Genomic DNA, 13,779 nt, shown 5'->3' with positions numbered 1-13,779 from the left:
ATTAATAATTTAATACATTGATGTTTAAAGTAATTAGTGATAGGATTTATTATTGCCGTTATGTTAGTTAATTGATTTCTGGTTGTTTCCTAGATCCTTTGTTCCTTATTACTTATCTTGCTGCCTTTATGTTTTGATGTCTATCAGTAGGCATTGACTTCATCATCATGTTCGTTTGTGTAATTGCTTAGGTTTTTCCCTTGTGCTATGAAGCTTACATAAATTACCTTACAATTATAATACCCTGTTCTAAAATAATAACAACTTCAATAGAATTTCTAAACTTTATACTTGTATTTCTCCTCCATCTCACATTTCAGGTCTTTGCTGTTACAATTTACATATTTTATGTTGTGTAACTAATAACAGATTTTTTTAGTTATGGTTATTTTTCATATATTTGTTTTAACTTTAAACTAGAGTTGTAAGTGAATTATGCACCACCCCTACCATATTACAGAATTTAAGTTTAACAAAGTATTTAGCATTACCAATGAGTTTTGTGCTACCTTTTTAATGTTTTTATGATGTTAATTACCCCTGTCTTTTTACTTCCACTTAAAGAATTCCCTTTAGCATTTCTTATAAGGCATGTCTAAAGGTAATGAATTCCCTCAGCTCTTGATTTTTTTCAGGAAGTCTTTATCCTGCTCTCATTTCTGAAGGGCAGTTTCACCAAGTATGGAATTCTTAGTTGACAGATTTTTTTTTCTTCAATATTTTAAACATGTCAACCCATTCTGTTCTGGCCTGAAATGTCTCTGGTGACAAATCTGTCAACAGCATTAGGGGTTTTCCTTGCATGTAATTTTTCTCTTTCTGCATTCAAAATTCTTTGTCTTTTGACAATTATGTGTATTTCAGTGCAGCTTTATTCAGGCTCACCCTATTTAGGGTCCTTTGACTTTCATGGACATGGATCTGTATTTCTCTTCCCAGTTTTGGGAAGTTTTCAGGCCTTACTGTTTAAATACTCTTTATGTCACTTTCTCTTTTCTTTCTGGTATTTCCATCATGCAAATATTGCTTCTTCCCATGTGTCATATAAGCTCACAGGCTTTGAGTTTTTAATTTTTTTTTAATCTTCTGACGATTATTTCAAAAGTTTTATGCTCCAGTTTGCTGGTTCTTTCTTCTGTATTATCTAGTTTGCTTTTGAAACTCTAATGAATTCTTCAGTTCATTTACTGTATCTTATAAATCAGGATTTTTTTATGGTTTCTATTTTTTAATGGTTTTTACTTCTTTATTAAATGTTAATTTTTTTTCATGAAATTTTTTTTGAATTTCATTTAATTGTTAGTCTGTGTGTTCTTATTATTCACTAAACTTCCTAAGAGGATTATTCTAAACTCTTTAAATGACAGTTTAGAGATCTCCATTTCTTTAGGGTCAGCTAATATAGCTTTATTAGTTTTCCTTGGAGGTAATATATTTACCTGATTTTTCATTATCTTTGATTTTTTACATTGGTATCTGTGCAGTTGAGTAATCAGTCTCCTCTTCCAGACTTTACAAGTTTACTTTGGCAGAATAGATCTTAATCAGTCAGCTCAGTTAGATTTCTGGATGTGTCTACTATTAATGTCCTTGGTAAGGTAGGCCTATTATTATTGTCTATTTTGGGGGTGGCAACTGTCCCAGTTCTGCAGTCAGAGCTGGGTGGTGTGCCACTGGCTGAGAGAAGTTGGGTAGGAACCCTGGCTTGGTTTCTTATCCATGTCAAGCTGTAGAATGGGCTCCACAGTGGGCTAGATTCTCTGGTCAGGCTTACTAGATAGGTGGTACTGGGTATCAGATTTATTAGTAAATGGTCCCTCAGCTTCCTTGTTCTGGCAGGGCAGCAGGGACGGACCCAGACCCTACTTATTATTTGAGAATCTAACTCAGTCAAGAATGTTCACTTAAGTCCCTTGTCAGGTGAGGCCATCATTTTGCTGGGCAAGTGGGGGAAGCCATGGGTTGTGTTCTCCATTTAAGTACCACTGCTGGGGCGCCTGGGTGGCGCAGTCGGTTAAGCGTCCAATTTCGTCCAGGTCACGATCTCGCGGTCCTTGAGTTCGAGCCCCGTGTCGGGCTCTGGGCTGATGGCTCAGAGCCTGGAGCCTGTTTCCGATTCTGTGTCTCCCTCTCTCTCTGCCCCTCCCCCGTTCATGCTCTGTCTCTCTCTGTCTCAAAAATAAATAAACGTTGAAAAAAAAATTTTTTTAAGTACCCCTGTAAGAAGGGCTGTTGGAGCAGTGCAGATTTCTGTGTGCTATGATTAGACTTTTTGCTCAAATAGGCTAAAGGCTGTATTCAGCAGTGAGTGGGGCTATAAATTAGTTTGCATGCCTGGGCACAGTGGGAGAAGCAGCTCTAAAGGTGAAAAAGCTTTTTATCTTAACTCCAGTCAAACTACACCCCCATTTCCCTGGCTGAACAGAGAGACATTGGCTTTGCACTGCAGACTATCAGCTATCCCTGCTCAAGTTGCTCACTTACACAGCTTCCACGTGTCCTTACCTGAACTTCTGGACCAGAAAGGCCTAGGAGTCACAGCGGATGTGGTTATGTTTCAGCTTACTTGCCTGGTAACCAGACTTTCTACTACATCTTGTTCCTATATTACCAATGACTTTTCAAACCCTGAGGGTATCTGTGGATGTTTGCAAAGGCTAATGGTTTACTTGCTCTGACAATTTCAGAGTATTTACAAAGCACTACTTCTGTCTAGGGCTTCCCCCAGGCTGCCTAAACCCCTTTCTTTCTTGGAGCAAGTTAAAACTATTTGCTCAGTTGCATTCTTCCAAGAAGTGCAAAGGAAGGAGAAAGGAAACAAAAACTCTCCTTAGGTTGCATGACATTTGATCTGGAATGAGGTTTGGCAAGGGTAGGATTTGAAAATAGTCCAGTAAGTTTAGCACCAAAACTTACGTTTGGAGGTCTTTTCTCATCATGTGAAATGTTCAGAATTGGCTATCTTATTGAGATAAAAGGGACAAATCTGAACAAGATCATTTTTTGGATGGAGATGATTCAATTAAGATCCCAATGCAAAACTCTATTTTCCACTTGCTAGAAAGGCAGTGAACCAAGGAAGAAGAAAAAATAATGTATCTAAAATTGTGATTTTTGACCTGTTAGATTTTATCTAATGGATTTTAAGGGGCAAAATTACACATAAACAGAAAACTTTATTTTAGCAAGTGGCTTAAATGATCGCAAGAGCTGTTCTCTGAGGAGAGGTTTCAAAATATTATTAAAAAAAAACAAAATGTGAGAAAAAGTCTTAAATAATGGGACTGCAGTAAGGATTCAGTCTTGGCAATAAACATTGATATTCCCCAACTGACTTAAATTTGATTGTGCCGAATGAGTAATGCTCATGAATTAATGTAAATTATTTATTGAAATTCTTATACCTCCCCTTCAGCAGAACCTTGTCAGAGAAGAATAGATCCCCATAGAACTCTACCCTGAGCTTTCTGTCAGGAACACTTTAAATTACTCACATAATGATGCTTATGCATCTACTAATAGAAGTAGTTCGAGCCTCAAAATGCCCCTTAGTGAATAAATACCATGTGAGCAACTCTCTTTGACTCATTGCCTTCAGTGGACATTTGTCCTGGAAGGCAGGGAGTATAAGTCTTGGGGTGTGAGGTATGTTTCTGATTGTTTAGATTTGAACTAAGTTTCTTATTTATTCTAATTCTTTCTCTTGTTCTTCTCCCTCAACTTAGTTTTGTGTAAAAGGCTAACATCATGATCACCTGATTTTCTCACTGTGTATCATTTATGTTTAAGCAAACTGTGGAGTTTTTTGCAATTTTTTTAATATTTACTATAAGCGTCAACTGGATGGTGCCACTATTTGGTGTGACATAGAGGAATTTATGCATTGCTAGGTTAAGAAAACAAATTAACGAAAACAAAAATATATGTTAGGAGATGACTGATTTTTACCTTCTAAATATAAATGTCTGTATTTTAAATGATGAAAATAAGTTGGAAAATTTAACTTTAAAATATCAATACATATACATTGAAAAACCCAAACAGAAGGACAAAAGGAGCAATGACAAAAAATTTCCAAATATAATAAAGTGATACTTCTAGGAATTCAGTAAATCTTACTTTAGTTGCAAGTAAATTCTTCCTTTTTCAAAGCTCTAGTCCCATTTATCAATTTATTCTCAGGTTTTAAATTGCCAATTTCCACTTCAGTGGCTATATTAAATTTTTGCTAGTAATTTGCTAGAAGAACATCATACTTGTTCATGTACATTCACTTGGTCAGAGTTTTGTCTTATGTCACTTAGTACATTAGTACACTTAGTACTAAAGTGTCTCAATATATCCTGAAATCACCTTATCTTTGAGGTTATTCTGCCTTTTATGGTAGAAGCAGGTGATGGCATTGTGGCTGTTCTAGATTTCTCATTGTTTCCTGTGGACTTTCTCTGAGGCAAAGACTCAGCAACTTTTGTAAGAGTCAAGTTAACCTAAAGCCGGGGTGTCTTTATACTCACAGTGTTCTACATTATGAGCATAGGTTTGTTATTTGAAGAAGTGAGAGCCAAAGATTAAGTATCCTGAGATTTCCCCCTGCCACCTCTTTCTCTCTCTCCTTTCAACTTCTATGAATGCTATAAATAATGAATCTAAAGCAAGAACAATGCTGGGAGCAAGTAGCCACTCGGGATATTATTTAATTCATGTTTTTAGAGATTTAAAACGTCAGGATAACTAATAAATATATTTGAGGTGTTTAATGCATAGCTATATTGTATATATAATATACAACCTTGTATACATGGAGTTTGAGAAACATTTTCAGTATAATCGAAAGAAATTGGATAGACCTTTGAGACAGCTAACAGATGTTAAAATATCAGTTCTACTGTTAAGTAGTTTCGCAAACTTGGAAGATATTTTGCTCCTCTGAGGTTCAATGTCTTTATAGAAAAAGTTTTTAAGAAAATATAAAAATCTTAAAGAGTTATTGTAAATATTATATGAGAGTAACATAAACAGTATTTGGAATATAGTAAATTCTTAGTGAACATTACTCAGTTAAAGCTTCAGAAATGAACTGCTAAAACATTTCCTGAAAAATGCCTTCAAATGCCAAAATATATTTCAAAATACTAGTTTACATGATTTTAGTATGTAAATTTGTATCAGTGGGTCTTCTTTCCCTGGGACTGCCAGTTTGCTCTTGACATCAATGGATAGGTTAAGAGGAATTCAAAGTTTGGATGGAGGAGTTTGATACATTTTTTTTCTTAAAGTAACATTTATTGGGTCATATTGCATCATGATTTCAAATATTTTCAAAAATTACCTGTATTTTTTATACTTCTCATGCCTACGTCAGGAGTGTGTATGATTCCGCCCTAACAGATGAAGAAGCAGAAGGTCCAAGACAACTCAGTTTTAAGAAAAGCTCTGCTCCTCTTCAAGATCTGATATGCCATTTTAAAACTTATGATAATAAGAACAATTGATTTCGCTTCTTCTTCCCAAGTTTAAGAAAAGTGTAGAGTGATGACCTCATAACCTCCAAGTCCTGGCTGACTGTATTCAGGTGAAAACAGACACTCGTGGTAAATGTCCTCTAACCCAGGATCTGCCTTTTCTTGAGGCCTAAGTCTGTATAATTGACTTGATGTGATGCTTCTGGGCAAATAGTGAGGCTCCATGGTTATGTCTGGAGATTGGGGCTTTGCACCACCAAGTTTCAGAGGAGTTTCCTATCTTCTTGACAACATAACTATATGTGGTTAAATGTTAACTAAAAGATACATCACATTTTTAAAATTATTATTCTCCATGAGGTAGACTGGTTTTGATATATACATATTAGCTTCCTGTCTAAATAATTAAATGTATAATTCCCTCACTTCATTGCAAGTGGAACTGGATTGAGGATTGCTAAGTAAAACATGCTGAAATGATAGGACCAGTATCACTCATCATCTCTATGGTTATGTTAGTGAATTTATATGTTGGAAATGTCTGGTTCTCTTTGATCCCTCTCTGTAGGGAGGGTTCTTCAGTTATCAGGATGGAGGAGTCATTAAATCCTCCCTAATCACTTCCATGATGCTGTCTCTTCTCCGGAGAAGCTGAGTGGCAAGCTCTTAGATTGATCTGTCTGACTGCTTTGTAAGCGGCCACCTGGAGGGCTGGTCACAGGCTCATGTAGGAATCCATCTACTGCCAAGTGCAAGAAAAGGGAATCACCTCTAAAGATTCTCAAGTGCTAATGTAGAGGAATAGAGGTGGGAAAGGAAGGTTTATTTTTAATATTAATAGGTGTAAACCTGAAAAGCTACTGTGACCTACTATAATCAAGTAGCCTTCAAGGTGTAAGGAGTTTGGAATGATGTAGTATCTAGTGTTTTGGGGACATTATTTAAAATCTGTCTATAGATATTTCAGGGTCACATGTCCTTTGCTTATCTCATGCATTTGAAAAAAAAAGAATGAATTGCCATAATATCTCTTTGCCCAGTGATTTTTGCTGGACTCTAGTTTCTTAAATATAATAATTGAAAGGTAAGGAAGTTTATGTAACTATGAGGTGTAATACTTTTTAAAGGAACAGAAAGATTTTATATGGAATACTATCAGCGAAAAAAAGGAATAATCACTGTCAGAGACACAGCTACAACATTGATCATAGAGTTGGGGAAGATCACAAGAAACCAGGCTTAATTCCTACCTTGCCTACAGTGTAACTGTGACCACTTGAACAAGTCACTTGACCCGCTAAGACCAGTGCTGTCCAACCTAACTTCCAGCAACAAATTCAAGCTTTAGATGCAGTTTGCTTATGGAAAAATAGGAAAAAAAAATACCTTCTCACAAAAATTTCTTTTATACTTAAATAAGATAATATACATCTTAACATATTTAGAATGAAAATACACTAAACATAAAGGCCAAGCTAGTGGAGATGTTCTTGTAGTGGGGCAAATCTGTAACTATAGGACATAGCATCTTGCCAGTTAATAAAAATTAACATCTATCATTGGTTACCCTTTTCTTCTGGTGGCAGCCCCCTGGATTTTTCATTCATGCTTTTCCGTGAACAAGGAGTGCTATATGATCCAAACCCTGATCATCTACACCTGGAGTTTGAATTTAGGGAAGAAAGGTCCAGAAAGGAACATAGATGGAAGGATCTCATTCCAATGGAGCATTCCAGAAGAAACTATCCGTTTACGCCCACTGCCTGTTTCCCTGGACCATCACTGGTTGCTGTCCTTCCTGAGGCCTCGTGACTCAGTTTTTCCTTTGATTCTTCAAGAGTCCCTAGCTTCTCCATAAATTCCCCTCTTTGATTAGCAGAGTCAGTTTCTGCCAAACACTCTGGGCTAAAAACTGCACTTTTTTTTCAACTTTTTTGTTTTTTAAGTTTATTTATTCTCGAGAGATAGAGAGGAGGAGACACAGAATCTGAAGCAGGCTCCAGGCTCCGAGGTGTCAGCACAGAGCCCGACATGGACTCGAACTCACGAACTTCAAGACCATGACCTGAGCCAAAGCCAGAGGCTTAACCGACTGAGCCACCCAGGTGCCCCGTAAAAACTGCATTTCTAATCCCCACAAACTCTTTTGATTTGGACACATCTCCTGTCCTAATATCTATATCAATACTTTGGACAGATTGTTAAGCTACCTGGGAGATAAACATTCACTCACATTTTGTTTGGTATCTACTAGCAGGTTTTCTGATCTGTTGGTCTATGGTGTCTTGTAAGGTAACCACGTGCTAGCCACATGTAACTATTTACATTTAAATAGAAATTAAAGTTGCTTATTTGCACTAGCCAACTTTCAAGTGCCCAAGAGCTACATATGATCAGTGGCTCCGGTATTGGACAGCACAGAATTAGAATATTTCCATCATCTCAGCAAGTTCTATTGAACAGCAATTGGTCCAAGGCCTTTCCAAAACACTTGTTCAAAAATAGACTAAAGGTTGAGATACTTTCTTTTGAAGGTTGTTGAATAAAGACAAAATGAAGTTTGCAGTACAAAAAAGAATTATTTGAAGAATGGAGATTAAATATGTCTTCCATAAGAATAAAACTAAATTAAAAAATTATGGTGAGGATAATTACAATGCTTTGAGAAAGAGTGCATATAGATGCATATAGAGACTAATAGACATTCAGTATCTTAATTTTTCCTTTGATGATTAAGAGATCCTTTCCCACAGTGCTCTTCCTTTAGGACATTGAGGAATTAAATTATAGTGTTAGTTTCCTAAGTAATTTCAGGGGCTCTCGACTCATTCTCACTCATTTTAGAGCTAAGAGGATTGTCCAGAATACATAGGTCACTTTCTAGGTCACACAGCTCAACTACCTACAGAAACAACATGAGAACAACACACATCTCCTAAAGTCTTAATCTGAATAGTTGTTCTCTGTTGGACAAGGTATATTCAGGACATCTACCTCAAAATCTTTCCTTGAGTATTATCTCAACCAAAGATATTCAAATTAGAGCCTTCTGGGATTCAGCCTTTCCTGCCTCCAATGAAATGGGTAATTGTGTAACTGCCATTTAACATGTATCCGGATTTCTCTAAAGGCCAGAGAAAGGGAAATCAGCCCCCTAGAGTTAATAACTACGACTGACCCTGAACTGTCTGAATCTCCTCCTCTGAAATTTCAAGTCCCTATCCACTTTCCCAAGCATTTGAGGAAATTAAGTCATCTTTTGCTGGTGTATTTGTTCAGGTAAGTGTCTTCAGAGCTAAAATAATGGATTGCATAAGATGGAAAAATAAATATATTGGTAGAATTCTTTATGATGTATATTATAAGCAGGAACCAGAGAGAGCATTAACTATTTTATAGGAAAGGTTGTGGGTGAGGAAGAGCAAAATTGTCAAGTGTATAAACCTGCATTTAATTAGGTCAGTTTCTAAGAGTCACATTCATACGTATGTAAGTAAATATATATTTTTGTCCTTCAGGCCTAAATCTGCCAGGTCTTCAGTTCCGGGACTGACTCAGGACAGTCTTAAGTTTTACATTTCCTTAAGTGGTTTAGTATGGGCTTGGCCAAAATCTCCCTGCCTGCCTGCCAAGTCTCCCTGTCTGTTACACATTTGATGGCTTCCTTCTGGGGCTTGCTAACTTCTGCTGTCTGACAAATGAATTAACAACAGGATATCATCAGAGTGGTTCCTAGATAATTAATGTCCATTTGACATTTCAGGGAGTTTATGCATTGAAAGACATTTGCTTCTAATGTATACTTCTCAGCTGTGCTTGGAATTTTTTTCAGCTCCTTTTTACAACGTTTTTGGAATAATACTCGGGTTTCCTCTCCCAGGCTAAATCAAATTTCATGTACTTTGCTTACCTTCTTTCACGATTCCTCGTCTCCTTTCCCAATGCTCTCACTGATTCTAAAGTGGGTCATTACTGGCCTTTAAGACCTACTGCTCCACTCAATTTTATATGTTTTTTTTTTTTTAACTTTTTCCTGAGCAGGTTAAACCAGTGCTCTGTGCTTGAGATGGTCGGCAGTACTACACTCAGAGTGGAAGTCATTCCCTCTAGGAGACTGGAGATCTCAATTTTCAGAGAAAATCAGAATACAGGGATAGTTTACTTTCTGAGAAATGGTAGAACCAAACTGAAATTATTTTTTTTTATAAAGGATTTCTGATACTGTTTACCACCTTTTCAGAACAGAATCCAGGTAAGGTAATGCTTAAGTAACAAAAACTTATTTCCATACCCATCCTCTTTAATTCACCTGTAAACATGTTGTTTTCCAAACAAATGTAGATATTTATATCTTTGGGTCCCAAGCCTGGATTTTGAGATGTCTTTTGCTAATTTTCCTTAGCATCTCTTACATAGTCTTGGATACATCAGTCTATTTGCTGAAAATAAAGCTTTTCCTGCAAGTCCTTGAACTATACTATACATAGGAGAGGGGTAGACAGTGACAGTTACAAGCCCAGAATATTGATTTAGATTGCTTGGATCCTAATCTCCACTGTTACTTACTTATCTCTCCACTTCAGTTTTCTCATCTGTAAAATAGACATAATAATAGAACCTCCTTTATTGGATGTTAAGATTGAAAATGAAAATCTAAAGTGAGAGATTAGAAACATTAAATATTTTATTATAAAACTTAATAGTTTATTATCATAAATGTGAAGTCTGTCTTTAGTAGCCTTGTCCAATAACTGATGCAAGTGTTTTTTGTCTTCTAGGAAGCCTAGAGCATTCGAAGTCCACTTACAATTAATATTTCCCTCTTTGAAGACAAGATGAATTAGGTGATGTATGTGTTCCTAGAAGTTTAAACTCATGACTGTATGCAAAGCTATTCTTCTTAGTATTCCTTAGGATACTAGCTGAGCAGCTAAATCAAAGGCCCAGACAAAAGTGGTTAAAGTGGTTAAAAAGTGTTTCCCTTTCCTGTAACATTCCAACCTTAAGTAGTCCAGGTTTGATATGGTCATGCTATTCAGCTTTCACAAGCAGGAGCACATTTCAGCTGCAGAAATAAGAGAAAAGGACAGGGGAAGACCTACCCCTTTTCCTTAAGAGCATTAACTGAATGTTGAACTCATCATTTCTGTTCATATACCTTTAGTTAGAACTCATTTACATTGCCTTGCCACATCTATGCGCAAAGGTTGAAAGGTGTCTTTAGCTGGCAGGCCATGCTAAATCCACATGCCCTCTAACATTGAGGGGTTCTATTACTAAAGCTAGAACAACGGATATATATGCACAACTAGTTCTGCCTTCCACAGTCCACTCTCCTTATACCTATTATTACTTAATCCTCCCCAAAGGAGTCAAACTTCCATTTAATTATTGCTTTCATTGCAAGGCCCAAGGTGCTTAGGCTTGATAAAATACTTTCCTTCAGTTATGTGTATGGCCATTCTTTGTTTAGCACTCTAAAAGCTAAAATGAAAGTATTTTACTTCTATCTCAATCCCTACTATTCCCAATATAGAATGACGGAGAATGGAGTGAGCACAGAGTATCTACAACAAACACTTCTCTTTGGAGAAGACTTGGAATGGGGAACACAAAGTAGGTATTTCTTCATAACAGTTATTAAGTCTTGCCAGGCAAGGACTATCAACATTCTCAGTCTCCCCATGGATTGAGTTTCTAGTTTAGCACATCCAGTAGTTGTTACTTGGGAGTCTATTTTCTTCTGTGGGTCAGGGCTTTTCCTCTTAGAAGCTTTCCCTTTTATTTTAGCCATAATGTGCACTTCTGAAATGGGCATTGGGTAGAATTCCCCTCTGGAGGACTATGCAGCCTTGGGGTTGTCTGAGGTATTAAATAGCCACAGGCTTTGAAGGTCAGACTAGTGGTTGCTTTAACAGTGAAACACCCTCAAAAAACCTGGAAAGCTTCTGGTCTATTTGCTTTTAGTCAAATTTCTATATGCCAGAAAGATGGTCAACTATATGAAGTCAGTATACATGTTTCTATACTTGAAAATTTTTCTCCTTTATGTCCTAGCCTCAATGATCTGGCCATCTCCATTTTTTTTGACAAGAGGATCCATGAAATCCTATTGAAATAAAGCTTAGATGACCTCTTCAGTTGGATTCCTAGGAAATAAAACCTGAGACAAGTGTTCATGTGAAAATCATTCAATAGTAAGTATTATCAAGGAAAGCCAGGAAAAGAGTAGGAAAGTGGGACAGGATATCAAGGATGGCAAGCAATATGAGTGGAGGGTAATATTACCTCGGTTGTCCCAGGGGAGGACACAGCAGTGGCTATCACACCTTTAATATTCTAATCAAGTCACAATGAAGCTGGAGTGTTTATACTTCTGCATTCATTGGTCATTGCTTTGGGTAAATGAAAGAATTTATAGGCACTTCTGGATTTCTCCGTTTGAGGCATAACAATTCCGGCAGGCCAAGGGCAGCATGTCATAAAAGGATGCAGATGTTGGCTGCAGGGAGGGGAAGCAGTCCTGGAGTTCGTGTGCACTAAAAAGGTAAGGAGATCACAGTGAATATTGGCACAGCATTACTACATGGCCACATGATTCACTAAGAAGGCCAGTGTGGTCTACCAAGCTCGATGCGGTTTTAATTTGCATTTTCTTATTAATGAGTTTTTTTCACATGTTTAGCAGTGCTTTTTATTTCCTTTTCTATCAAATGACTAATAGATCTTCAGGCAATTGTAATTTTCCTTAGTTTTTTTTCTTCTAGATTTCCAGAAACTATAATTAGGGAGATTGGTCACTTTTCTATGGTGTGAGTTACAGATATTTCACCTTTTTCGAACAATTATTTCTTTAAAAAAAAATGGGCTATGTTGACATATTACTGGTAAGAGTTACTGCTATTGTTTGCATTTTTGAGGTATTTTGTGTGGTGCTGTGGGAGTACACTTTTCATGATCAATTATTGCATTAATTGGATTTTTCTGAACTTGAGACTTTCCCGTGATACTCGGTTTTGATTTTTAAATGATCCATAGTGATGTTTTCCTGGTTAATATTCTTCATTTGTGTTAGTATGATGGTCTTGTGCATATTTTTAAATATCTCTGCTGATGCTGTGTCAAACTCCTTTTAATTATTGTTTCCTGAAGTCTCCTGGAGTGTGGGGAGATGGCAGGAGGCTGCCAGAAACAACACAACTGAAAACCTTTTTTCTACTCTGCTGCCAAAGATTCAGACTGCTTCCCACAAATACAGCTTTTCTGTGTGATGCCTTGAGTCCATGTTGACAAATGGAAAACATGGCATTTGTATTTCAAAGAAATCTCCTTCCAAAAGGAACAATTTGCTCCCCTGCTCCCAGTACTTTCTAAGATCTGTGGTTGCTTGGTCCTTGGGCCATTACTGTGCTTTATCTCTTTACCTGTTTTGTGTAATTGACCGCTTCCTCAGCTGCCTTTATAGTCCTAAATTGAAGTTTATAGGGATTTTTCTTTTTTCCCCTTTTTGCATGTGTTTACTTTAGGTTTGGTGCTTATCGCCACAAATGTATTTAAAATAGAAGTTTTAGTCTTAGGGAAAATAATCTTGCCGAGAACTCTTATAAGTAGACAGCAACCACATTTCTGCAGAGATAGGAAAGAGTTGCAAAGATAGTTTTGAAAGAGCATGAAACACACTCATGGGAAGAGTAAGGGTTTGGAACTCAACAGGCTTGCATTCATATGGTACTCATCCACTTACTAGTTACATTATCAGAGAGGCAAATTACAACATTCTAAACTTGTTTCCCTCTTTTGTATAATAACAGTAATATTTTCTTAAGAAAATATTAAATATTTAATAATTATTTTGTTAATAGGATTAACTACAATATATTTTAAATCATCCAGCCATCTGTGTTGTTTTTTAATTACATTCAAAAAATAGTTAATATAGGCAGAGTACTAGACAGAAAAATGGCTGCAAATAGTTTTAAATTAATAGGTAGAAAAACTAATATAGACAGTTGTTAAAATTTGTGAAGGGACTTTTGTTTATTGATTTTGAAAAATGTTGAAACTTACTTTCACTTAAAATATCTTATAGAGGTTGATGGTTAATTTTATGTGTCACCTTGGCTAGGCTAGATACCCCCTTGTTGAATCAAATACCAGTCTAGATGCTGCTGTGATGGTATTTTTTAAATGTGATTAACAATCAGTAGACTTTTGGGAGGATAATCTGTTTTACTCACTGTCTGTGGGCTACATCCAATCAGTTGAAGGCCCTAAGAGCAAAGCTTCATGTCCCCGAAGAAGGAGGAATTCTGCCAGA

At 36.6% G+C, this 13,779-nt stretch overlaps 2 long non-coding RNA genes across 5 annotated transcripts in view; one reads left to right on the top strand and one right to left on the bottom strand.

Moving 5' to 3' along the window:
- The window catches only part of LOC123380144, a 54,158-nt gene that overhangs the window by 31,482 nt on the left and 8,897 nt on the right, over positions 1 to 13,779 (top strand). For 2 of the 3 annotated variants that reach the window (XR_006585537.1, XR_006585536.1), the window contains 4 exons: positions 5,363 to 10,306; positions 10,999 to 11,078; positions 11,520 to 11,659; positions 11,909 to 12,009. This is a non-coding gene — a long non-coding RNA (uncharacterized LOC123380144). The remainder of the gene's footprint in view (positions 1 to 5,362; positions 10,307 to 10,998; positions 11,079 to 11,519; positions 11,660 to 11,908; positions 12,010 to 13,779) is intronic. The other variant, XR_006585538.1, reaches the window with a different exon arrangement.
- The window catches only part of LOC102899771, a 192,659-nt gene continuing 190,659 nt past the window's right edge, over positions 11,780 to 13,779 (bottom strand). For both annotated transcript variants that reach the window (XR_006585531.1, XR_006585535.1), the window contains one exon: positions 11,780 to 12,001. This is a non-coding gene — a long non-coding RNA (uncharacterized LOC102899771). The remainder of the gene's footprint in view (positions 12,002 to 13,779) is intronic.

This window comes from Felis catus, chromosome C2 (assembly GCF_018350175.1).
Source record: "Felis catus isolate Fca126 chromosome C2, F.catus_Fca126_mat1.0, whole genome shotgun sequence".
Classification (NCBI taxonomy): Eukaryota; Metazoa; Chordata; class Mammalia; order Carnivora; family Felidae; genus Felis; species Felis catus.
This window is presented reverse-complemented; position numbering and strand designations above follow the sequence as displayed.